Source organism: Wasmannia auropunctata, unplaced genomic scaffold, assembly GCF_000956235.1.
Source record: "Wasmannia auropunctata unplaced genomic scaffold, wasmannia.A_1.0 LD336000.1, whole genome shotgun sequence".
NCBI classification, from domain to species: Eukaryota; Metazoa; Arthropoda; class Insecta; order Hymenoptera; family Formicidae; genus Wasmannia; species Wasmannia auropunctata.
Window position 1 is genome coordinate 1,988,158 of NW_012026890.1, and position 24,768 is coordinate 2,012,925.

A 24,768-nucleotide genomic window follows, 5' to 3' on the forward strand; every position below is an offset into this window, starting at 1 on the left:
TGAGTTGAAGTGATCTGTTCTAGAGTGCAGCATAAGTTACATTTTGGAACTTTTGACCGACATCAATTTGCATGTCTTTTCATTTCTACTTACATCGATGAATTCTTGCGTGAAAAATATTGCGCGTGTACGATCGATTAAATTTTCATTAAAATTTTTTTAAATATAAAATTAGCAAGATTCACAAAATTAAATATAAGTACATAACAGATGTCAATGAAGAATTTCTTTTTTTATTATGTTTTTTATTGCATTTTGAGTTTTAACTGTAGAATTCACATTGTAGCTGTCGAATTTATATGTTAAAAGTAATAATTAATTACATATATTTTGTTACGGTAGTTTTTGAAAATGGAAAGATAGGTATATGTTAAGATATATGTTTATATTCTCTTTATAGTTTGTGACTATTTTACTAAAATACACAAAGAGAAATTAACTACAATAAAACTCGCAATAAAAATCGTGATTTTTTAAAATAACGTTAATAAAAATTTCAAACATTAACCGTAGTAATTAAAAGCTAATAACAATGAATGCAAATCCATAAACAGAGCCAGTAGCCATATTTCAATGTTGCGGCACGCATTAGAAAGGGTCGCCGCGTTTTCTGGCAACCGGCATGTACGTTGCGGGTAATAAACAAGATCACGGGACCGGGGGTCCCGACGGCGGGGCAACGACGGTAAGGGCAACAGGGATGAAGGGAGGAGAGACGGGTGGCCGATTTTAATATGGACGCCCCCGCAAGCGGTTGTGCGTCCGATCTGAGTAGGCGTTCCTACGACCCTTTGTCAACCGACAACGCCGCTGCATCTTATCGCGCGATCGTAGTCGGGGATCTCCCCATTCCGCCACGTACGGCCCTCGAGGCCATCGCTGTCGCTGCCGCTTGTTCAAGCGGAGAGACGCCAGGCTCCTTCCTCCCGTTACATCGACGGTTATAACTCTCCGCGTCGTTTTTTCCACGTTGGTTTACGTTGCCGCGACTTCGTCGTCGCTGTCACGCCGCCGCGCCGCGATCTGGCCCGCCGATCGCTTCGCCCGGCGATCGTGGTTGCGATCCCGCATCGATCAGAGATGGAAACTGGTTCAGATACCCGACCGGGATTTACATACGAACGATACGATACGCGTGGATAGAGGCGCAAATCTGATTTATGTGTTTCGATATTTTTCGAACGGTTAATTGTATTCGGCAGCGGCAATAAATCGGTTAATATTTATGGATTCAACTACCTGCGAACGTCGCTGATTTATGTTTAATTAGATAGGAGAAATTACAGTCTTTCCACTTTTATGCATGCGATATTACAGATAGAAAATATCTCTGATTTTTCGTTATGTTCGCATATAGCTGATAAACATGTTAAAACTTTCTTTGATACATTTTTATTATAAAGAAACAAGCTCACAGTTTAGATATCTATGGAAATCAGTTGCTTCATCTTTTTTAAGATGGATCGGTCGTTTTCTAACATCGCGGTGCACAACTGCGATTCATGTCAAGGGCTCGCGCTATCGATTCGCTGTATCGCCGACGTTCAACGACAGCGTTGAAAACGCTCTCTCGAGCGTTGGCCGTAATCGTCGAAATAAGATATCGGATTTGAGACTGATGGTTGATCCGCAAAGTCTGCTAGTCGACGCCACTTGAGGAGCCTTAACTTCCTCGGAGATTCCATGGCGGGCGGAGAGAGAGAAAGAGCGATGGACGCCCTCCGAAAGTGAAGTACATCCGCCATTAATCTAATATTGCGGTCGCCGCCGCCCTCGACGTTGCGTGCTGCAGCCCGGCCGTGTCAAGCTTCGCTCCCTTTGAACGAATGGACTCGCGGCGAGGGCACGTGAGCGCGTACATACATACATATATAGACGCGCGCGCGCGTTGTGTACACACGGCATCGGCGGCGTGGAGAAGAAGGAGGAAATGGAATGGGCGCGATGTGTCGGTCGCGCTAATGCGAAATCAATGCCCGGGTTAGCTCGCGAGGTGTGACGAATAAAGTGGATTACCACTCGCACCTTCTTGGACTTGCCGCAATCGAGAGGGCGACTTTCCGCAGCGCGAGTCGGAAGATATTAATAAATTACCCAACGATTGCAAAACGCGAACAACAGCCACTGACAGATATTGATGTCAATGGATATATTGTTTGGAACGGAAAAAAGAGCATTTTGACATATGGTTAATGGTTGTGTGCTGTCATATGTTTTAGCTTTAACGACGGCATTACGCGTCAGAATATTTCTATTCTATCTATCAATAGATGTCGTAAATGAGATAGAGATAAACATACTTTACGGGCCATCTATTTGAATAAACATATCGCTTTTTACGGAAATTTAAGTAAATTATATCGACTCCAGTCGTGCCGCAAGCATTATTGTGCGTGCTATCATTCAAGAACTACCCCGCGTAATCCCTATATCTCCACGATTATTATATAGGCGATTATTACGCGTTGCGTAATTTCCGATGATGGACTTTCGCCGATAAGGACTAAATGAAGCTACGGTTCTCAGAATCAACACGCAATACATATATGAATATACGTGTGATCTGGTACATCGCATGGACAGCGCGGCGGTAACATCGTTGGTTAACCAGCAAAGAGCGGTATCACGCTCGGTTTTAACACTCATGATCGGTCGATCTGCGCGCACGCGAACTCGGATCGAAAACGCGTCGCTCGACACGACAGACGTCACATGCCTGCATATTATATCGAGCCGATGATCACCGGGCTGTCTTCCCGGCGGAGAGTGACTCTCAATATATGACGACTTTTACGATCCTTCGTAAGTCGGTACTCTCGATAATCTATTTTTTTTCGCGCGAAAAAGTGATGTCAGCTGTGTGAGAGCCAGAGAAGTCACAGCTTGAAAGTGTGAAACAGAAATGTTTCTCTTCGATTGCCATAGAAAATCAGCTTTCGACAATGAAACTCTTCAGTGGACGCGCACATTCAAAAGATGATGTACTACAATAATAATTGTGAAGATTGTTAATCGCTTGACACATATGTTCGTCTCTTTAATAGATGCATAGTTTGTTTAAACGTACGCAAATATTGTTAAATAATTGATTAATTAGAGGCCATATGTAATTATAATAGCGATAACGGTAAATTAGGTTGATGTGAATATTTTATCATTTGAGATCTCAAATATATTACATTCGCGTGATATAACACGAATAACCATTTAATTCATATAAGTAGTAAACGGTCAATTAATTAATTAATTAATTAATTAATTAACCGTTTACTACTTATATGAATTAAATGGTCAATTAATTAATTAATTAATTAATTATCTACCTGCTTGAAGGGACGATGTATTTAAAAATACTTCATATGTATACATAAATAATAATACCTCAGGGGGGATCATCATCGTTCTTTCGTACACGTGTAAGAAAATAAAAATCTATGAGCTGAGGAAACGTTTCTCACCGAATTACGGCTAATTAAGGAATGTGTGGAAGTACCCCTGCAAGTCGTTTGCACAGATTCTGATATGTGTGAATAAATACATATCTAAATAAAAAGATATGTAAAAAAAATCAAGAAGAAAATAAATCGACGTCAGATTTATGATGAGATTGTGAGCAAGAGATCCCCGTTAATATTCTTTAATCCGTTGTTAGATTCGTGTTAACAAGCAATATTTCACAGCGGTGGTAGACATCGCGCGTTATCTTTTATCAGGTGTCTCGGATAGCGTTAGTTTATTAGTAAAACGATTATGTAGGTATACGTTATGGAGCAACGTCTTGCACGCGGCATCTTAAACATGTATAATAAAACATAAATCTATGTGGTACTAGCAAACGTATACCAAATGGAGAACCAAGATAGTGCAGTAGCCTATACAAGTGTGCGTGCATATAGATATATGTATAATGTTCTTTACGTTATTATTTATTAATGCTATCTCAAAATCCTTCCTGGCAATCAATCCATATATTATATTTACGAGCAAAATATAAAGATTTTAGAAATCTTGAATCAAGAATTAAAGTTAATGTGCATTTTCGTGGAGTTTTGTAATTTCGAAAAATTAAAATTTATGTTGATGTTTAAATTTTAAATTTATACAGCACAAAAAGATTACAGAAATATTTCAGAATATTTTATTAAAGCAATGCTACACGCAATATAAGTACGTGAGAAAAAAGACAGGACTACGCTATGATCAAAAGATAATGTTATTCTAAATGTGAAGATTATGTACGAAATATATACGGGAGATTCTGTATAAAGGTGCGTGATGGGTCAATAAAAAGTAGATGCAACGAAGTGTTCGAATCATACGAAGTGCCTAAATCATGGCGTTATTTGTAATATTTGTAATAGTTAGCACCGTTGGTTTGATCGTGTTCGAAATTTCAGTTGTGCGAACAAGTAACTAAAGTTTCTTATAAATATCTCAGTCATTTAAGCTGTGCTTAAATAATATAGGGTAAAGCGGGTCCATTTCTTGTGATAACATAATATAATTTATTTATTATTCTTATGTCTCAAATTACTCAATTCTTCTATTATTCAAATATTAATTATATCATTTTTTCGATAATTGTGAAATGTTTTTATAACATTGTTGATATCATGTTGCATTTCTGCAATGTCACTATTATATATTCCACAATCTGCAATGTTGCAGTATTGTGACATTTCTGAAACGATCTGTGCTGTATGAAAAACTAGATTTTTAATTTACACGTAAATAACTAAAATTTAATACTTATGTTGTGTAAATACTTTTTGAGAAAATAGAATAGATTCTATAATTTTTTGGCAATAGATTAATGCAATAATTAAGATAGTATATTTTTATAGTAATCCATTAATAATTTATTACTATAAGTGATAATATTCACATTCAAGCGCATCACCTAAATGCATACCATATATCGTAGGCAGATCGCTGCGTATGCAGACCCGTGCCAGCGTTCGCCGATTATATCGCTGATATGAGTCATAACGTTTAACTGAGATTACAGCAATTTATCAAGACTGCCGTGGACTCTCGTTATAAATCGAGCAATGCTTGACACGTCGCGTCGGACGCGACTGGCGTCATTGACTTTTACATCGACGTTCTCGCGATACTCTTCTCATGTTGTAAGATGAATAAAAGAATCAAAACAGTTTTATTCGCTAAACTTGCTAGCTATAAATAACGTACACTGTTATAAATATCAGAGATGAACTTGATAGATACTAAAAATAAAAGTTTCGAAGAAAATAGAAGATTTTAACTGCAAGTTCAATCAAATACTACATATTTAATCATATTGAGTAAATTGAAAAAATTCCTTGTGCACTAAATATCGTGCTGTACTCATTGCCTTAGCATTAATTCTTGTTTTATAAAAATAAAACGTCAACCGAATATGTAATATCTCGACTTGCTTGTATTACATTCTAACTTTGACATATCGTGGATTTTTATACATAAATATTTCGAGTTTCTGCAATAAAATTATCTTAAGCATGTTTTTTATCTACAAATTTATCATGAAAATAATAATAATCAGCAGTTTATATAACAACAGAAAGAAATAGAGCAAAAGTTAAACTCTATGCAAGCGCAATGACCCAGTCTCATCCTCTTTCTTTTCCTCTCTGTGATTATACATGGCACGACGCACCGTCTCGATAATTTACAGAATAAATAAGCCGATGGGGAAAAACAAAGACGAAGACACCTGAGGGGGGTTGCGTATCTATCGCCCGTCAGTAGGCGCCCGGCGCGTTTTTCACGAATATTAAATCGGCTCGGTGGAATCGCCATTGCGCCGCCACCGTACGACGCCGCTAGATGCGTATCGAGATACATATCGATATCGGGGTGATCGCGCGAACGAAATGGCGCTCCCGAACCAATTATCCTTCTCTCGAATATCCACAACGGGGCACCGACCGCTGCGGGCGACCGAGATGTAGATGATGCGCGCGTTGAATATCGGCCGCGACGATGTCCGGCGCAATGAATGGAGGGGTATACGCACCGCGGTCCGACGTGCGTGTGTATGTGCGTGAGATAATTGCTCGCACGATTTTGCGTAATGCGGTAGATACAAGATTGCGAAATCTCGAGATCAGAAGAGCGCCTCGTGGAGCGCGGCAGCGCGCAGCTGAGTGCACCCCCCTGTCCCGTAAATCAAGGGCGCGCGCGCTACTTGTAATAATTTCCCGGTGCTAATTACGCGCCGCGTAAAGTTAATCTCGATACGGCGATAAGAGAGCAATAACGATAACTTGATAGTCATGCTTCAGGAGTGTCATAGAGTAAAAGATCGGACGCGCGACGAGTTATCGTATGTTGCAATCAACGGGACCGTTCTTACCTTGTTGAAGCTTTCGTAAAAATAATCTACAACGACTACTGTACTTTAATAACTAGTGATAATTATAATGTGTCATATCGTGCGGTTATATAAAAATGAGACTACGCAACACGAACTTTGCTCTCTCAAGTAAAACAAGAAGAATTTAATTTAATTTTGTTTATTTATTTTTCAAATCATTTTGTTAAAAAATTGGCAGCCCGCGGAAACAGGGAGTAGTTGATCATTGAAAGTAAGAAAATCGACATGTCGAAGTCAGACGAGGACTTGTGGGAGATGGCAAGGGAGGTACTCGAAGACGGCTGTTCCAGCACAATCTTTGCCCCCGGCGGGACCGCACGTTGAACAACACGAGGTATCGCCGAGGAACAGAAATGTACGAGGGGGGGGGGGAGGATAGGGGGCGAAAGGAGAGAAGTAAGGCTCTCGGAGAAAGAGTAAAGCGGCGGTGGGCTGTACACGGTATAATTACAGAGGGCAGAGCAGTGGCTAGACCCACTGCAGCAACTTACCGTTGCCCAAGGCGCCAGCATACACGAAATCGGCCGGGCCCCGATCCGGGCTGCGACTCGGTCCTAATTCGTATTCGTGCCCCGGGTGTAGCAGATAGGATACGCCTCGAAAAACGGCGGAAGGACTGGCAGGAATCTCCCGCACTACGCCCTTCTTTCTGTCCGCCGCGTTCTTTCTTCTTCGCTTCTTCTTCTTTGCAATGCAGATCTCGATGGGGTGAGCAAGAGTCTTTTGTAGGATAAAGTAACGTCTTTGTAAGTGAAAGACATAGGAGGTTCAAGGAGAGGAAATAATAATGTAGCCGATCCTGAATGGATCGAGTTTTAATATTCTTAATGTTTCTTTTTTCATATTTTTTCATATTTTATATTTCAGTTTGTCGTATACATATATATGTGGTGGCAGCTCATGCGTATGTAATAATTTTACTGTTCCATTGATTTTAAGCGTTGCAAAGTTTAATTATATCGTGCAACCGATCACAAAGCGTAAAACTTCATTAACTACCCCTCTTACCCGCGTACAGGCGAACCAGGTCGGAGCCGATTGATATTTTTCTTTTGGTACGCAATGCGAAGGAAGGCTTGACCTTCATGCTTTTATTCTCACTCCGGCTTAATACGCGCGAACGAGAGTGGCGACTCCGAATCCTCTAATTTCAGTTGGCCGCGGCCACCGATAATTAACGAACTATAATCAGTGGGCCACTCCACGTAACGCAACGTAACGAAACGTAACGTGGCGCCTTTCGGGCCCCCGGCTGGCTGGGCCGCATTAAGCTCTCTGCACACCGGTGTAATTGCGCGTGTACAAGACATATAAGAACAATTCATCAGATGTCACTAATTAGATTATGATGAGGCCAGTCTACCGTCACTGATGCTGAATGGGACTTCGAGTTTTACGCTTGCGTGAAACAGTCGTCTATATACGTAGTTAACAATACGCGACAAATTGTCTGAGCCATTAAGTTCCAGTTGATTTTAGAGAAAGGAAAAATCATTAACATCTCGCCATTAACTTATTATTAAAATATGTATTTTTTATCTCTAACATTAGCAAGATTCACGGAAATCTATTAACGTATAACTTTCTATCTTCAGAACTTTGTATCTTTGTGAAACGATGTTTCAAGATAAGTATTAATTTTTCATACTTCAAAATTTATGCGGGGAACTAAAACACCATTACTTAAATTACGATCTTTCCAGATACTAAATCCCATTTCCTCTTCCTCTGGTAGCGGGGGGGGGGGATACGTACTGTGTCCTGCATATGAAGGGGCGTTTCTTCGGCGACGGATGAGAGCAGCCTAAACATTTCGCTCTTACTAATTACACGGTGCTGCGGTACTGCTGCGAACGGGAGCTCAGGGCCTCGCGGCGGTAAAACCGGGTGAGCGACATTGCAAGCGCGATCTGCGGATTCGGGTCGCGTGAGATGTTTCTTCGCGGTCATCAGGAGAGAAGTAATATGTGTGTATGCGTACACACGTACATACGCAAGCGAAGTACCTACAATGATGAATGACGTGCGCGAGGAAAGCGATGGAATTTATCGCCGGTGGCATCCTGCGCGCCCCTGTGACAGAAAGTACCGCGAGTGGTTGCGGAGAACCGGCGTTGATCCCTTAATGTTGATTGGTGTACTATTTGATTTATGACAACTGACTTCAACTCTAATGAATATTGTATCCGTAAATGCTAATGAAGTAAATGCATTCTTTCGCTACCACATACGAGTTATAAAAATTGCGAATTTCTTTTTATCACACGATAGAATTTTAAACTACTAAGTACGTCATGCTATTGCAATATTTTGTAAGACAATTGTTGCAAGTGCTAATAATATAATACAATATAATATAATAATAAGTGTTTCTATTAACAAAAGTTAATAAATCAAATTATTGTTGTAAGTTGATTTATTTAAAGAGTAATTCATATTCTATCTATTTCTTTTATTTTCTTACAGATGCTTTTTCGTATTCCCTATTGCTTGCTACCTGTTTTTGTGTCCTGCAATTCTGCAATAAGTTTAATATGTTTATCTCCCCTATCTATTACTTCTTCCAACAAACCCCTGTATTTGTTCGCTCTCTTTTCCCCCTGCATGCATTCCCCTCGTGCATTCAAACAACTTCGCTTCTTTTCTTCTTTTATCGTAATCACTCCCTAAGAAAATGACATAGAGCGTAGCTATTTCGTGCAGTTGTTAATTTATCGAGACTATTCGTAGGAATCGATTCCTCCTCGTCCGCAAGACTCCGTCGAAGTTCTTCCGCGTGAAGGTTTCGAAACTGGATCGGGCATGACAGAGCGGTATACAGTGGACGGGTCTGGCGCGCACCCTGCAAGCAGAAATTATCCACTTTTGCGGTAATTCGTGGCTTCCGACGCGCATGCGGCACCGCGCAAGATGGCCGCCGACTCGCGAGTTCCGATTGGCGACGACGGGGCGGGTTATTTGAGCGGCGGTTGGTGGTTCAGCGTTACCCGGCGCGAGTAATTTTGATCGTGATTATACTAATTTCATAGTATGCCCCTTCTCGGTGGCTTAAAGCACCGGCCGGGTTCACACGAACGGCGACGCGAGCCAGGAGTAACAGTGCCCGCGAAATACAGAGCGGTTCGAGGAGTCTTCTCCGCGCCGGTTGCATCCGATTTCGAATTTTGAATACTGATCGCAAATGCTGATCGATAGACCGCGCCGAATTCAAGGTACGTTTCACGTAGGAGATGACGTAGTTTGTTTAGGCGATATCAAGTTGGTAGTTTTTCTTACGCTAGGAAATTATAAAAGTATTAAACGAGTGTCTATTATTTTTAATTTTAATTATACAAAAATAATTTTCCAAAGGTACGCGTTTGTTTTTTCTCCAAAGTTGTTATTATTTAACAATTGATTGGTTGTCATACATGTGGTTTAGCGCGTATGCATAAAGCGCGAATTCCGTGCGATTCAGTTCTTTTTTTCTCTACGAGCAGAATAGAAGCCGGAACACGAAGAATGCCGAGCGTGCGAAGCAGCCGCTATTGCTATTAACGTCGGCTATATTGAACCATAATTGTCCCGCGTTGTTAGTGCGGTGTATTCGCAAGCGAAAGGCCTCCGTTTCGCCTCCGTCCCTCCGTCCGTTTCTCCTCTTTTCCTCTCTCGTTCCCTTTTGCAGTTCTTTCCTCGTCTCGCGCTACCGCTCTCCTTCTTCTTCTTCTTTCTAGAATTCTTCTCTCGCTCTCCCTCTCTCTCACTCGTGCCCCCGATGCCTCTCCTCTCCTCGTGGGCAGCAAGCGGAGCAGCACCGCCGTTGCCGCCACCGTCGCCATCGCCGTTCTGGTGGGGACTAAATTACCACAATTTTGTACTTTTTATACCGCGAGGGAAAAAAAGAGGATAATTTTTGGTGGAAACGCAACAATTTTATCGGCCGTTGTTATGTGAGATCAGTTGGTGTCTACTGCCGCTGCGCGTTACACCTGTCCGCCTTGTGCGCTCCGATCCGCAACGGGACCAACGTGTTCCCGAATGTCACTTTGATCAAGGGATGAACTCTCTTTAGCGCCGAGACGCATGTCGATAGTCGCCATCTTGACCTTGAAGAATAATCCTTGTGGGACCTGTCGTGCGTCAAGCCACCTATCAACCTCGCGATTGCATCCGTCGAAATCAGTGACAGGTGACGTAATACCAATTGTATTATTTCACTTCCTTTATGGTGACATCAGAGTGAAGTGTTCTCGCTCGCACGTGCTATAACGACGCATGAGAACTGTGAAGTATCAACGAAACTTTTACCTTCAAGACATGTGCGTGATTACTCGTGCTACCAAGTGCGTGCAGCGCAGACAGATGGTCGCCATTTTGGTGAACGTTCATACTTCTCCCGCTAGGCGTTACACGCAATTTTTACATGTAGATCATATACATTGCTGTAATAGTGAAGACTGACCCAACTGAGATTTTCCGTAAAAGTTCCCTTTATTTCTTCCACGCTGTTGTTTCGCTAAGTGCTTTACTTCGGATGTTTAGCATAATGGGAATGTGCACATGCGATAAGTTAGCCGGTACGTACTGTCTTCTAAATAGCTTATGACTTAATAGCTACTTATGTGGCTTACACAGACCATCGATATCTGTTTCAATGTTCAAGTTTGCTCAAGAATCCTTAACATTAGAACTTACAATGATTATGAAAATCGATATTTAGTTGAGATGTTTACGTGTACTTACGTGTACTTACGTGTACTTACTAGTGACACACATTTTCTAAAGCAAATTGAATACTATTCTCCCGTAACTAATAAAACTTTACAATTATTTTATTTTATTAAGAGATTGGAACATTGTTGGCTCCATTCTTCGATCAAACGCGGTAGCTCGAAAAAAATAGGTTTATATATAGAACTGACTGCATGCCTCGGTTGATAGAAATAATCGGCTACTATACAGACGATTTTTAATTATTAGTTGTCGCTACGAAAAGAATTCGCTATCCAGCACGGCTTCTTAGTCTTCAACGTGTAGCGCCTCCCCGAGTGGATTCTTCTCGAATTCCCTGCCGGGGGCAGGAGCATCACTGTCCCGGGAGATTTATATCCTTGGAAGTTACGTCCTCACGGGGGTGTTCACTTTGTGCTCCAAGTTTCTTTTCTTCGTCGCTTATTCAGCCGTGAGCGTTTCTCTGCCCTACGCAAGAATTTCGGATACCGAGGGTTATTGCAATAAGAAAGGAGGAAGTTCAAGAGGGATGTCGATGATCCTTTATAGCCTCCGAGGCGACCAATCTAGATGACGTAACGTCGTTAGAATTTATCTGATCTAGAGCTGGATGCTATTAAAAACTTCGATGTTACGAGGGGTAGGGCATTCTTCGCCTTTTCGATCATCGAGAGCAAAAAATCGCGAACGCGGAGGATCGATCGCGCAACTGTTCCCAGAAGCCAGTCACGATGCAAAAATTAAAGCATAGATTGGCACGATCGTTCGGACGAGATTTATTTTGTCGATGGCAAAGTCGTTTTGACGGAATCATCTTCGAACGTGTGTTAAAGTTAAACGCGGGTATTACCTCGACGCTAAAATATCGTAAGTACCGTGGTACGACGGGTGGCACTTACAAGCGCCTGTGTTTACTCGACTTATGATCGTTAATGGATGCATAAAGACGCTACTCATTGTCCACTGGCAATTTCAGAAAATATACAACGAGTCAGCGTTTAACCGTCAGTTTATGAAATCAGATAACACGGAGGTATATACACGTATTAAATGCATTACTCTCTACCGTATCATAATGGTAGTTGAGTTCTGAGTGCTAGGTATTGTTGCAAAGGTATATTGTAGTGCTTAACGATATAAGGACTATTTGGCTGATACATTACCTGTCGGAATTTTATAAGTACAGTATATTATAGCGCAAATTTATCTGATCCATAATTCCAGATATTACTTGCAAATACATAACTCATAAATCATCAGTTGTTCTATAATGCTATTGAATCTAAAACTAAATTTGTTCAAATCTAATATATGTATACCTATATTCACTCGCAAAAAATCACTGTTGTAGCCCGTATTTTTTACAAGTGAGTATATAAAATTCGCGTTACATTTATGTATACATGTGTTTATATATTAATGCAATTAAAATTAGTTATTACTGAAACGTAATCAATTTTGTCAATAATAATTTGTTATATATTGCTACTTTTATATATTTACTTTTATTTACATACTATTGTGATTATTTTAATTTTTACACTTAATTTAGCAAAATAAAGTATTATTGCTGTATTCAAATTCACAAAATTTAGAAAATAATATTGTTATATATACAAGTTTGTGTTTGCAACTCCGCTATTATCTGATGCATTGTAGCGAATGTTTTTTTTTGGACGTGAAGATCTTCCGTATACGTTATGATTCTTCGTAAAGTCGACGAGATCGACGGACCAGTTGCGTCCATTATTGATGCCGAAGGTATCTATCGCTCCCGGGCTTGGTGGACCAACGTCGAAAAAGGGGGGAGAAGAAGGCAATAAAATCGCAAGGGCGAAGAGGACGGAGGTAAATAACGGTGGAGAAGGCGTGGTTGGCGCGATGCGGCGCCCTCAAAGCACGGTCGTCCCTCGAGGGTACATCCTTTAAGAGCCCGAGGTACGGCGACCGTCGAAACTGGGAGCCCCCTAAGATAAGATCCTCCTAGTTATCGAACGGACTCCCGTTCTCGATCAATGTACACCGAAACCCGTTCACGGATTTCGATGGGGCCGCGGGCGAGCCGGTCCACCTCCCGATTTCATCTCGCGCCCGAGACACTTCAGCCTTGAACTACCACAAGGACGCTTAATCGCGATCTCGACCAACGCGGATGTCCTTGATTGATTTTAAAAAGTTCCCCGCCGATTGAACTCGCCGCGCGAGATCACCGTCGGCGATTTCCTTCGCGGAGCGTACGGCGCCGACCGTCGCAACGCTCATTTGTCTTTCCGACGGCAAAAACATTAGCACCTGCTACCACTCATCGGTCTTCGCAATGATTTTAGTATTTTTGTGTAAATTGAATGTAATTGAATGCTCAAGGCGATAAATTGTTAAGTGTAACTTGTAATTATTATTAGCAGACACATTTTGTCTAAAAATCGTGCAAGAATATAAAATATTGACCACCGCGTGATGTGTTTACCGATTGGATACAAATGCATGGATACAAATGATTAAGGCCGAAAAACGATTGGATTATTTTGTCTAGAAATTAATGACAAAGGTCGCGCGACATCCACTCGTGTCCTGTTTCCTCGAAAACGAGACAGAATACGTCCGCGCCAGAAGAAATGGTCGAAACACGCCTAAAGCCCCGGGGCTCCAAATGGGCACCTTCGACCCGAGCCAGCCGCGGAGGATCACTTTAACGATGATACGATGAACCCGCGGTCACGGAAACAAAGACTGAGACGTAAGAATGAAGGAATATACGTCGTTTAAGGTGGTAATTACAGCCTCTTTTTATATCTCTCCTCTCGCTGCCGCGCGGCAGATGCGGGCTAATGATAGCCCGAATGTGCCGATGTGTCTCAACAGCGACGGGGGACGCGACCGGGTTCCTCGGATTCTGGCGCCGTCGATCAGGGCATTACCGGGCGGCTACCAATCGGGATCGTCGGGATATCGCGTGTGATCCCGTGATGACGGAAACTTCTATATGAGGAACCGAAGCTGCCGACGAGTGTGAAGGATTGAAATCCCCCCTCTCCAAATTGGCGGCTTCGGATCTGATGATTTTTCTGTTGAACCTTCCGCGTACTTTGCGACGCGTGGACGCGTGCGCGATAATAAGCGGCCATCGTTAATTCGCGACTATTATTAGATGGAAGTAAGTACAAAGTAGTTTCCGAACATCCTCTGCAACGGATTTCGAAATTAAAATGTTTTTCTCGCATGTGCACTTCACTCCGGCCTTCATGCTGCTTCCAGAGTGTTTAGACAGTTTTGGAATATGTTAGAATACTTAATGGCGAAGGTGGCTGCTGAGGTGTTAATTTTATTTCTCTCAACGCTGTTCTCTCGCTGTATTTATACATTTATTACAATATATATGAATTATGAATCGACTAACCTACTTCATTTAACGATTTGAGTCGAGCGCGAGGAAGTATATATCCTTTCCGTTTACAATTCTACGAACGCAGCATATAGAATTGCTAAACATCGGTAGGATATAATAATTATAAATGATAACGACGTATTAAAATTCCCTATTGTTCGTGATAAGAGGTACGATCTCGCGCGTAACAACTCTATCGTTCTCGATCTGGGTAGCATTCTGGAAAGAAAGTGTGCGGTGTCTCGGAACATGCGCTTCACGCGAGCCGCAGAATTCCGAGAAACGACGTGTTTTTTAGGTGAAAAACTTTGGAATTCTACTAGATTCGTTCCTATGTCTCTATTACACGGAAGGCCCTATCTATATGCAGATTCCACGCATGGTTTTGTCGCCCTCGGTGAAATTAAACTTGCCGCACTTTTTTTGCACGCGATCCCCATCCGTATAGCAGGAGTATGCGTCCACACGAAGAAACGATGTTAGGCCTGGTCCTGAGCCCGCCCTGCGCCTCTAGCAGCCTCTAATTACCAAAAATTTTACGAGCCGCGCTACGGGTTCTGTCATTTGTTTGTTCAAGCACGCCGGAAGTCCGAGCTAATTGATTATCTGCTAATTTGTAACGTTGTCTGCTTAGAAAATACCGATCCATAGAAATCGGTCCTGGTGCCACATCTTCCCTCGCTTTTAATATCAATCAAATAATTGAAATAATTCTTAATTATTGAACGTAACAATAACCTGGAACATCTTCTCTCGCTTCTAATATTAATTCGTATATGAATCAAATAATTCTTAATTATTGGACGTAACAATAATCTGGTACATCATCGATCTGTATTATCGTTTATTTCGTATATCTATTTAAATCTATTTTATATATCTAGTTGAATGTCTTTTTGCTTTCAATCTTTTCAGATTGAAGAATAGGAACTGTAACTAATACAATCACAGTACGAATTTAATTAAATTAGTTTTATCTAATCCTTTAATTGGGAATTATGGATTATATTTTGATCACAACGCAAATGTAAATAGCGTAAATCGTTTTATCAATTGAGGAAATTTATATACGAAATGAACTTCTGTACGTCGCGATTCGGACAATGTATGTACGCGTGTTTTCAGATGCCCGACACGCGATCAATGATTGTGGCTATAGGTATAGGCCAGGTGAATATACAGCTGTTCCGTCCATGAATTTCTAATGCCTCAAAAATCGCGGCTTACTCGTATGAATAATAAACAGCCATGCGAAGTGTTCGTGTACATCAAAAGAATCGATTGGCTTTTTTCGAACTTTGATAACTAAATGAACGATAAATTTTAATAAATTTAAAGGTAATCATTTGGGTATAACTGATTTATTATAATAGTATATTTAATAGTAAATAGAAAGTGATTCTATTGTGCATATCCTAAAACATGATTATTTACAACAATGAATTTATTCAATTTGCGACAAGTTTCCCGTTAGTTTATGTACCTATAGACATAAGGCCTTTTACTAGGTGAGAAACTAAATGAATGCGTCGACTTTCATTCACATGAAAGTAGAAGCTGGTGATGATGTTTACCCTTGTCTCATTAGCAGATTGGATAATTGTATCAAACTCGATCTGATAGGAACGACGTAATTTAAGGTCGTTGACTGCACATTTCTACGGGGCGTGTTATTTACAGTTCTACGATGATGAGATTTGTCATTATGCTATTTTTACTTCTCCGTGGTGATTTTAACCGTGAGAAGGGGGAAAAATGTTGTTTAAATCCGGATATAAAATTGCACCTTTGGGAGGCGTGATTGAATAACGTTAACGATTAAATAATCATTACTCTTGAAGTATTAATTATTTGGCGCTAGACACTTAAATGCATTAAGTGCCGTTGAATATGTATTAATGTTAATGTTCTTTTTTCGCGGATATTAGATCAGGGCAATTTTCTTAATTATTGACCAGTATTATAGAAATTGTTGAACTTTCCTATTTTGCTCCTTTTCTTTTTGCTTAAAGAAGAAAGTGACTTTGTGTAGCAACTCGAAAATGCAATAGAATTTTAAGAAAACAATTTTAAAATTATGTATTTAAAAAATCAATAACTAGGGAATAAAGCTGATTATTATATTGAAAAAACTGATATAGCTGGGAAAGTGCAAAAAAGATGATTTCATATCGTTTCCCAAGTATCGAAGGATACTTTGGGCAAAGCAAACGGGTAGTATACTCTTAAAATATTTTAAGTTTGATTTGCTACAAATATTATAAATTCTTTGAAATTACTCGGAGAGCAAAATGGGACCCACCGGGGAGCTGCTCGCGTTGTGAAACTCACTGAAATTGCTCGGCACAATACGAACCGTTAATTATTAGTCACAAACCTTTCCGCCAGTGAAACTTTTTTCGTAGCTTTTTTTGGAAACGCATTCCGTAAACCTGCCTTCGAAAATGTATTTCAAAGAAACACTGATACTCGTATTTCTTCTTGAAATCATCCTTCTACTCATTTTTCTCTATCGCTTCGCGTACTTTTCTCAATATACGATTGTTAAACGGACCTGTATATGATGACGTATCACAAATAAGTCATTTACATTAATGGATATCTCTAGATGAGTAAAAAATTTGGCATCATCTTGCTTGCATAATCATTCGAGTTACGATGTTATTCTTTCTCGTCGTAACATTTTTTTGTTACAATTTGATTATGTTATTAAAGATTATTGACAGATATTTATATAGTGATTAAGAAATTATGCATTCATGCAACTTTACTGAAAGTTGATTTGAACTGAGCGACAAAACGATATCGTTATTACATATCCATACGATTATTACGTCTTATACAGGCTATCTATGCAAATTATCGGTGATACAACATGTTATTACTATTTTACTATACATATATAATTTCCTCATTATTGGTTACCTAATAGTTTGCTACTTTCACCGTACCGTATACGGCGCTCTATCGGACACTTCGGCTTAAATAAAATGTAACGCTGCTCTTGTTGTCAAAGGCGCAAACAGTGTCATTAAAAGTATGTAATGTCGCTGCCCGATGCGTTCAATGAGAGTAGTTTTTCAAGAACGCTGTCTTGAAATCGGCCGGCTTTCGGGGTCAGAAGCGGCCGCGGCCGCATTTCGCCGCGGATCGCAGGAACTTGGCGCTCCGCGTTGACCCACTCTACGCGGGTCCGGACTGTAATAACACGGCAGCACGAAACAAACCGACGAATTAGTACTATCGGGTTCTGCGAAAGCGGTCGACAGACGGACGTTACCAGAACGAACGAACGAACGAACGTAGGAACAAACGGACAGACGAACAGACAGCTAGCGCGAGGGCCAAAGCGAGCTCCGTGTGGAGAGCGAGCGAAGAGAGAAAGAGAGACCGTGGGGAGCGCGAGACCTGGAAAGGGCCTGGTCTCGTGCAATTACGGGGCCCCGGCAACCCCGGCATTATCCCCAATTATCCGCGTGCGTTTTGAGGCTAGGTTTTCGGGTCCCCTCGGGGGCCAGAATCCGCGCGCGAGAGCCACCGCGAGGCATCGCGACCCAAACGTCCGTACAGGCCTCGGAGATACGGAGCACGGAAGGAAGGGGAGAAGATGCAGAGGGAGACTGGAGCACCGGCGATCCATTATGTGGCGTCTGCCGTCAGACACGGATCGATTTCACCGTTTTTGGCGCGCTGTCTGGTCTGCACATCTTTTCCTATGACCGCAAAAGCCACACGATCGGAACGGTCGCATGCTTTGCGGCGACCGTCGCGGATAGTGTCAAGACTCGACGATTGTATGATTTCAAAGTTATTTCTGAATTAAGAGTCTGAGAGAAAGTTCAAGTTTTCTTACACAGAAAATGTTTCAGAAATATTTAAGTAATATTTTTAAAAACAGTTCGTATCGAGTATCAAATTTTTTTATATCTATAAACTCTTTTTAAACAAATTCATCTTGAACGTCGGTTTAGCCTCTAATAAATTACTACTAATAATAATAATGAAAATGATGTACATCTCCATTTTTGTTTTCATATTTTGTATTCCCGAGGAGATCTTTTCCATCTGAAGAGAAAGAGCAAAGCTCTGTAAAACTGAGTTTGACTAATATTCCGCCAGAGAACGGAGAAAATGGCCAGGAAAATATTCCGTTCGATCATGGTACTAAATCGAAATAGTAACGATCTATTACGTGGCGTCTGGCATCGGCCCCGAATCGATACCGACGATTCGAACCTGCGGACCTCTTAACCGCAAGGCATGCGACCGATTGGCCGCGAAGAGCTGATGCAGAGCTATTCCGACGACCGCACGTCGAATGCCTCCGGTGTAATCGTGAGCGGAAGGACGAGTGGAGGAAGGTCGAATAGACGATTATGGCTGCTGGGTGAAAACCGTTACAGATCTCTGCCGAGAGTTGGCTTTGATGCGGTTAATGTAGCATGTCGATTATGAGATCTTTTTCGGATTCGGTGCGTTGTGAACGTAACGTGGAAAGATAAATGGGACGACGATGCTCGAAATGGTGATAATGGACGAAGATAAGCAGGAGTTCGCCGCCGATTGAAATTTATCGCAATATCCTAACGGGGAACGCTATAAAGCGCGATCAAATATGTCTCGGAGACGACTTCGAAGGTAACAGGAATAACAAAGAAGAGACACGTAAACGGTGACGAACACCGGAGGTGGAAGCGGATGGCTGTAAATGCATTTTTGTGGTCGTGCACTCGGTTTTTTTTTAGAGCTTAGATGCGGCGCTTGCATCGGGAAAACTTCGCCGTAGCATGAAGTCTCGCCTCGACGATGCCGAAGGATGAGATATAGAGGAGATAGAGTTGAAAGAAAGCATTCCGCGTAAACCGTTATGATGGCATGGCGTTAATAGAAGATTGTTGATCGCGCATATTTTTCGTACCGTTAACTTCTCACGAATATGTAACGTATATTCATAATTATTATGCCTATAAATATGTGAAGTAACCGGAAGCTGATCAAGGCTGGAAAACGTATGTTATCTGAATGTGATATCTAAAATAATTATATAGTGGCGATAATCAACTTGAACTAGTTACTAACTTGATGAATAATTATTTATTGATACACGCCATCTGATTTGAATATTACAATTGAAAAAAACAAACTTTTTTAACTTGCTATCTAGTGAGAAGAAACGCGATTTTCTCACAATTTCTTAATGTAATGCAGTTTGAGTAAACGGTTCGAGCTTCTGATAGAAATTTTCGTAACTATTTCTCATACATAAATCATAATTAAAAGGCGGTCTAGGAATCTCCCACTTACGCATAATTAAGTATGACCGGTGTGCGCGGGATATATACCTGGTATTAGCCGACTCGTCTGAGCGAAAACGAAACCGAATAACACATTCGTAAGTGCGGCGGCTAGCCGGTCAACTAACCACCGTATAGCTTACCGTGTTCCGACAGAAACTTCCTAGGCCCCTGAGGAGGGTGTAACCTCGCCCGGGTTTCGTACGGGTATCTTTCGTAAGCTTTCGTTGATCGGCGGAGATGATCTAAGCCGCTCAATCATGGAAGGGCAGGGCCGGGTGGGCCATGAAAATAGCGCACGTCAGAGGACTCTGGGGCGAGTTCCACGGAACGGTTGGCGTGCCACCAAGAGATTTACAGTCTCCGCACCGGAAAAGGTACCCGAGAGGGCGGCCGGTGGAAGAATGGTTTCCGGTGGCGGTAGCTCATAGCCCAGGCGCTTATACACATCCACAACCGACCGATATATATATATATACGCATGCCAACAACGTCTGCAGAACTGATGCCGAACCGCTTGGTAGACACGCTCGGATACGTGCTCGCATGCTAGAAGGATTTGTATCTAAAACAGAGATTCCTCGCCGTATATATGCCTGCATATATCAGAACGCATCGCGTACGGCGAGAGACTCTCTTCGAGGGAAACGTGCATCGACGTATTTTTTTGTCCGAAGAGAGACCTCTCCAAGCGTTTCCATCCGTCGGAAGTCGCCGGTTTCATACTTAACACCACGCGATTCCTCCTGTGTACGCTCTTCCGACGGCTTGGTGCCGCGCGTTACTCCATGCCGCTTGGGAAGTGTTCGTGAGAAGATACAATGGGGGATTGTTTGATTTGGAATTGTTAGAGTCGTGTGCTGCGAGGCAAGCGTATAAAGCCGTAATTTTAAGTGAACTATGCATCACCGTGAATTACGGTCGAATTGGGCGAATACCACTTTACCAAGCTTGTAATTCTCGTTGCAAATTCCGCATGTCTCAAATCGTTTCTGAAATAACATTTTTCCGAGAAGAGCGAGACTCACTCGCGCTTTGTTCGTATACCTTCAGAACTGTATTTTCCACTTCCCCTTTGTCGCAACGGCCCTTCGACGCGGACTTACGGGGAGCACTAACCGAACCCCGAGCGACTAAGATCATAATGCGCAACGGCGGCGTGAGCACTGTTACTCATTTCGCGAAGCGTACGGTCTGTTTACGCCGGCGATTACACGCGAGGCTAGGAGTTAAAGTGTTAAAGGGATTCCAGCTTTTGTTCGTTCCGCGTTCGGGCGTGAACCACGTGTCGGTTATGGTCGAGCCTGCTATTTCCCCGCGGACGATCCCTTCAATCAGGAATTACGTACAGCACGCATGCGGTGCGCCTCGCCGCTGCCGCCGCCGCCGCTGCCGCATGTGCACGGCCGCATGTGTGCGGCTTACAACTCCGCGGCTTACACCTTTCGAGCACAATTTTCATAATGATATGCGAGAGCAAGAGAGGTCGAGTCGCGCGCGGCCTGCTGCATGGCTCCACCTGACATGATATACCAGAGCGGCGGACCGCGCGCGGCAGATGACCATCGGTCCCCGGCATAATACGCCTCCGAAACCAATATTCTTTGGGGATAATGAGCGTCCCGGTAGGCGGACCGCCGCACAACATTGACATTGTGCACTGTCCTTGTCGCCGTTACCAAAAAGTTGAACGACGTGATGGAAAGAAGAGAGAGAGAGAGAGCCTCGACATAGAAAGGTGCAACGAACTCCGCCGGCCGGTCACAAATTGCTACCTTCTTCAGCACACCCTCCTTACTGCGGCTCTAGTTCCGTCGTGGAAAATCACTTTGAGGGAGTTTCCGACGGAATTGGATTTAAGGAGAGACAACTATGATTGGACGAAAGTACGGCGAGTGATGCACTCGCGTGGTTAAAAAAAAAACGATTTACATAGAAGTTTAAGATATTGAACCTCTATTCGCGTGTGTTTAACACGTGGTGATCTACTTCTTGAACTTTGCAGAGAACATAAATCTTTTTGCGTCTATATTAACTTTAGGTGCTGCATCCTATTTAAACTTAATTATATTAACACTGTTAAAGATAAATTTGTGATTTCTATAAAGCAATGAAAATGAGAGGAATATTGAATTTAATGCGATACTATTCTCAATTATAATAAGCAAAATATTCCACGATGAAAACAATCACGTAAGTGAAGTATAATAACGTTGACGTGTATAATAATTTTTAATAAATAATTTTCGATATTATGTTGCGTAAAATGAGTATCTTGGCATATCCGTTATCAAATTGAAAAGGAAGATGCCCCGTGTCAGCTCGTAATAAGATAGCGCGTTTTACGCGTTGCGGACGAAATATCAGAGTATATATCGACTTTTCTCCGTCCGCCGCGAAACTAGCGGCCTTGATCGCACCACGTAGGAAGTTCATGACCGTGATCCAGGAAGATTGCATCCGAGTCCGCGGGCGGACTCGGCCGGAATACAGCGAGATTCTCACGCGAGTTTCCGCGTGCAGGCGTACCGCGCGCGTTCCTCGCATCACGAGCTCTCGGGCTCATCGTTTTCTTGCCGCGCGTGCAGCTTTCGAAATATCGTGGCGCTCCGCTCTACGGTTCGGTGCCTATCAATCACTTGACGCATGGTCCGACAATAAGACTCCTCGAAAGAGAGAGCTATTATCCTGCCAGACTCTGGTGATGCACGACCTCCGGGCCTCGATGCTGGACCTCAAGTCCTCGCCAGACGACTGTGAGCTGCACGAAAATTTCACAACGTTTTGCGAAATGGCAAGTGCGAAACTTTGATGCGATCGCAATATAATAGAATTTCACGTGTTACGTTTGGACATAAATTTTGGTGCCAGGTACACTAATACAATTTTATTGTATATTTAATTTTTAAAGCATTTTTTAATATAAAAATTAGATTTTTAAAGAATTAATTAATTTGAAAAATTTTAAAAAGTTTGTAATTTTTTCAAGAATCTGTAGAAGATGTCTTCTGTTACGTAAATATATATATACATGGTAGAGAAATATATGTATATTTATTTAATTATTCTATATTTTTATAAAAATGTTTCTGAGTTGTTTAATTACAAAATCGATGTTACGTAGTACATCGTGGAAGACTCCTTAAAATGAATGGAGTAATATTAGTAAGAAGTACACGTTGGAGCCAGGGGAAGAGAATTATGATGGGCTCTCAGGAAGCCTTACGTTCGTATTAAATCTCAGGCAAGTACGACGGCATAATGAAAAATCCGACAGTAGACATAAGTCAGGGCCGTCGCGAGGAAGAGCGATCGGGCTTGTTCTCCTCGTGAATATTCATCGATCTCCGCCGCGTCGTACAATGGCAGGGCTGAGAGCGGCGAGGAGAGAACGAGATTCCGCACTATTAGTGCGGAAAGAACGTCCGCAACGATAAGATATTCTCCGTTAGTATAACATGTCCCGATCCTCTCATGAAACATGTTAGAGAGTCTTCGATTAACCCTTCGTATATGCATTATTTCTTCACAAAAATGTCTTCGTTTATCATTATTATTTATTATTATTTAAATTTTGCCTATCGACTTCTGCGTATGTGTTAAAATTATGCTAACTGTAAACTTTAAAATATGCAAAATAATTAATCATCTATTGCATACAATTCACATTGTGGTTTTTGCTCTGTTAACTTTATACAACGTAAATATATATTATTAAATACGGTATATATTTTATTATTTTATTTTTAATATATGCTTAAATGTTAAAGAAAACCAACTATTTTAATCTGAATGTGTCAATATTTAAAAAAAATCGTACAAATATATTTTTTGTGGAGTAGAATTAAGTTCTTCGGAAATTTCTCAAGTTCTATACTTGAAGCAATAGCGGGATTCAAGGCGATTCTTGAAGAATCGCGTGACAAGTTAGCATCCGCGTATCCTCGAGGGAGGAAAACTCGCCATACTCGTATGTTGGTGAACACGTAACCGAAGGCGCATACAAGACGATCTATCGTTGCGTACGGGAACGCATGCTACGTACTCGCCGACGGCGCGAATCGTCACGAATGCAAGTACAACGAAGACTAGAAACCAACCACGGGGAATTTTACGAATCACGCGACACACGTCGTTCCCGAGGTTAACTTCCTCCCATGCCCACGTTTCATTAATCATTTCATTAATCCCATCAAAAATTCGTAGAAACTTGCCGCATCGCGGCGGAAATTGCCTACCAATTATTCATTATCATGATGGTATTTTATTGCGTTCTTTGAAGGAGTATGGCATGTACTAAGCGCGGCTTCTCTGCACGATTAAATACACAAGCGTGCATCTTCAATTTCTAATAGAATTTTTATTGAATATAAATTCTACTTTAACAATTTTGCTCTAAAAATATCGAATTATCGATATTTTACTACGTTAATTAAAGAATAGAAGTGTCAAATCAAATATGCATCGTACGTATATTTGGAAAACAATGAGCCTCGTCGAGGAGGAGTGACTAAAAGGCTTTACATCGAGCGGTTTTATTGCGCGTTTCTCGTTCACTCTTAGATTTACTCGCGGGGGTATAGTTTTCTTCGAAATGACATGCAAATGCAATAGGCATTCAAGGCGAGTCTGGTTTTTCAGGGCGTTACCCTCAGAAATTCTGGTCGGTTGGTTGGTCGATGCAGAACGTCGAGGGCGGTGCATCTGTCGGCGGAAGATTTATATCCCGAGGCCGAGGTTGCTTCTACCCATTCCCGACTCGCGGCCGTGCTGGGCACGCCGGCAAAAAGCGTAGTTTCGTTTCGAAATTCGCGAATTGACATCACCTTTGAAAAAGTCGTTTCTTACACGGATTAAAGTGTCCCAACTTGATTTACTCGCGTATCGTTGTATATAATTATCTAAGATCAGCACTAGTTAAATTATGGAATAAAGTTGGAAATATGAATCGAATGAAATCATGTTTGCTCGTATATGCAGAACGTATGCGCAAGAATGTT

At 41.7% G+C, this 24,768-nt stretch overlaps 1 long non-coding RNA gene across 2 annotated transcripts in view; it reads left to right on the top strand.

Moving 5' to 3' along the window:
* The window catches only part of LOC105453326, a 39,147-nt gene that overhangs the window by 9,301 nt on the left and 5,078 nt on the right, over window positions 1-24,768 (top strand). The gene's annotated exons all lie outside the window — the stretch shown is intronic.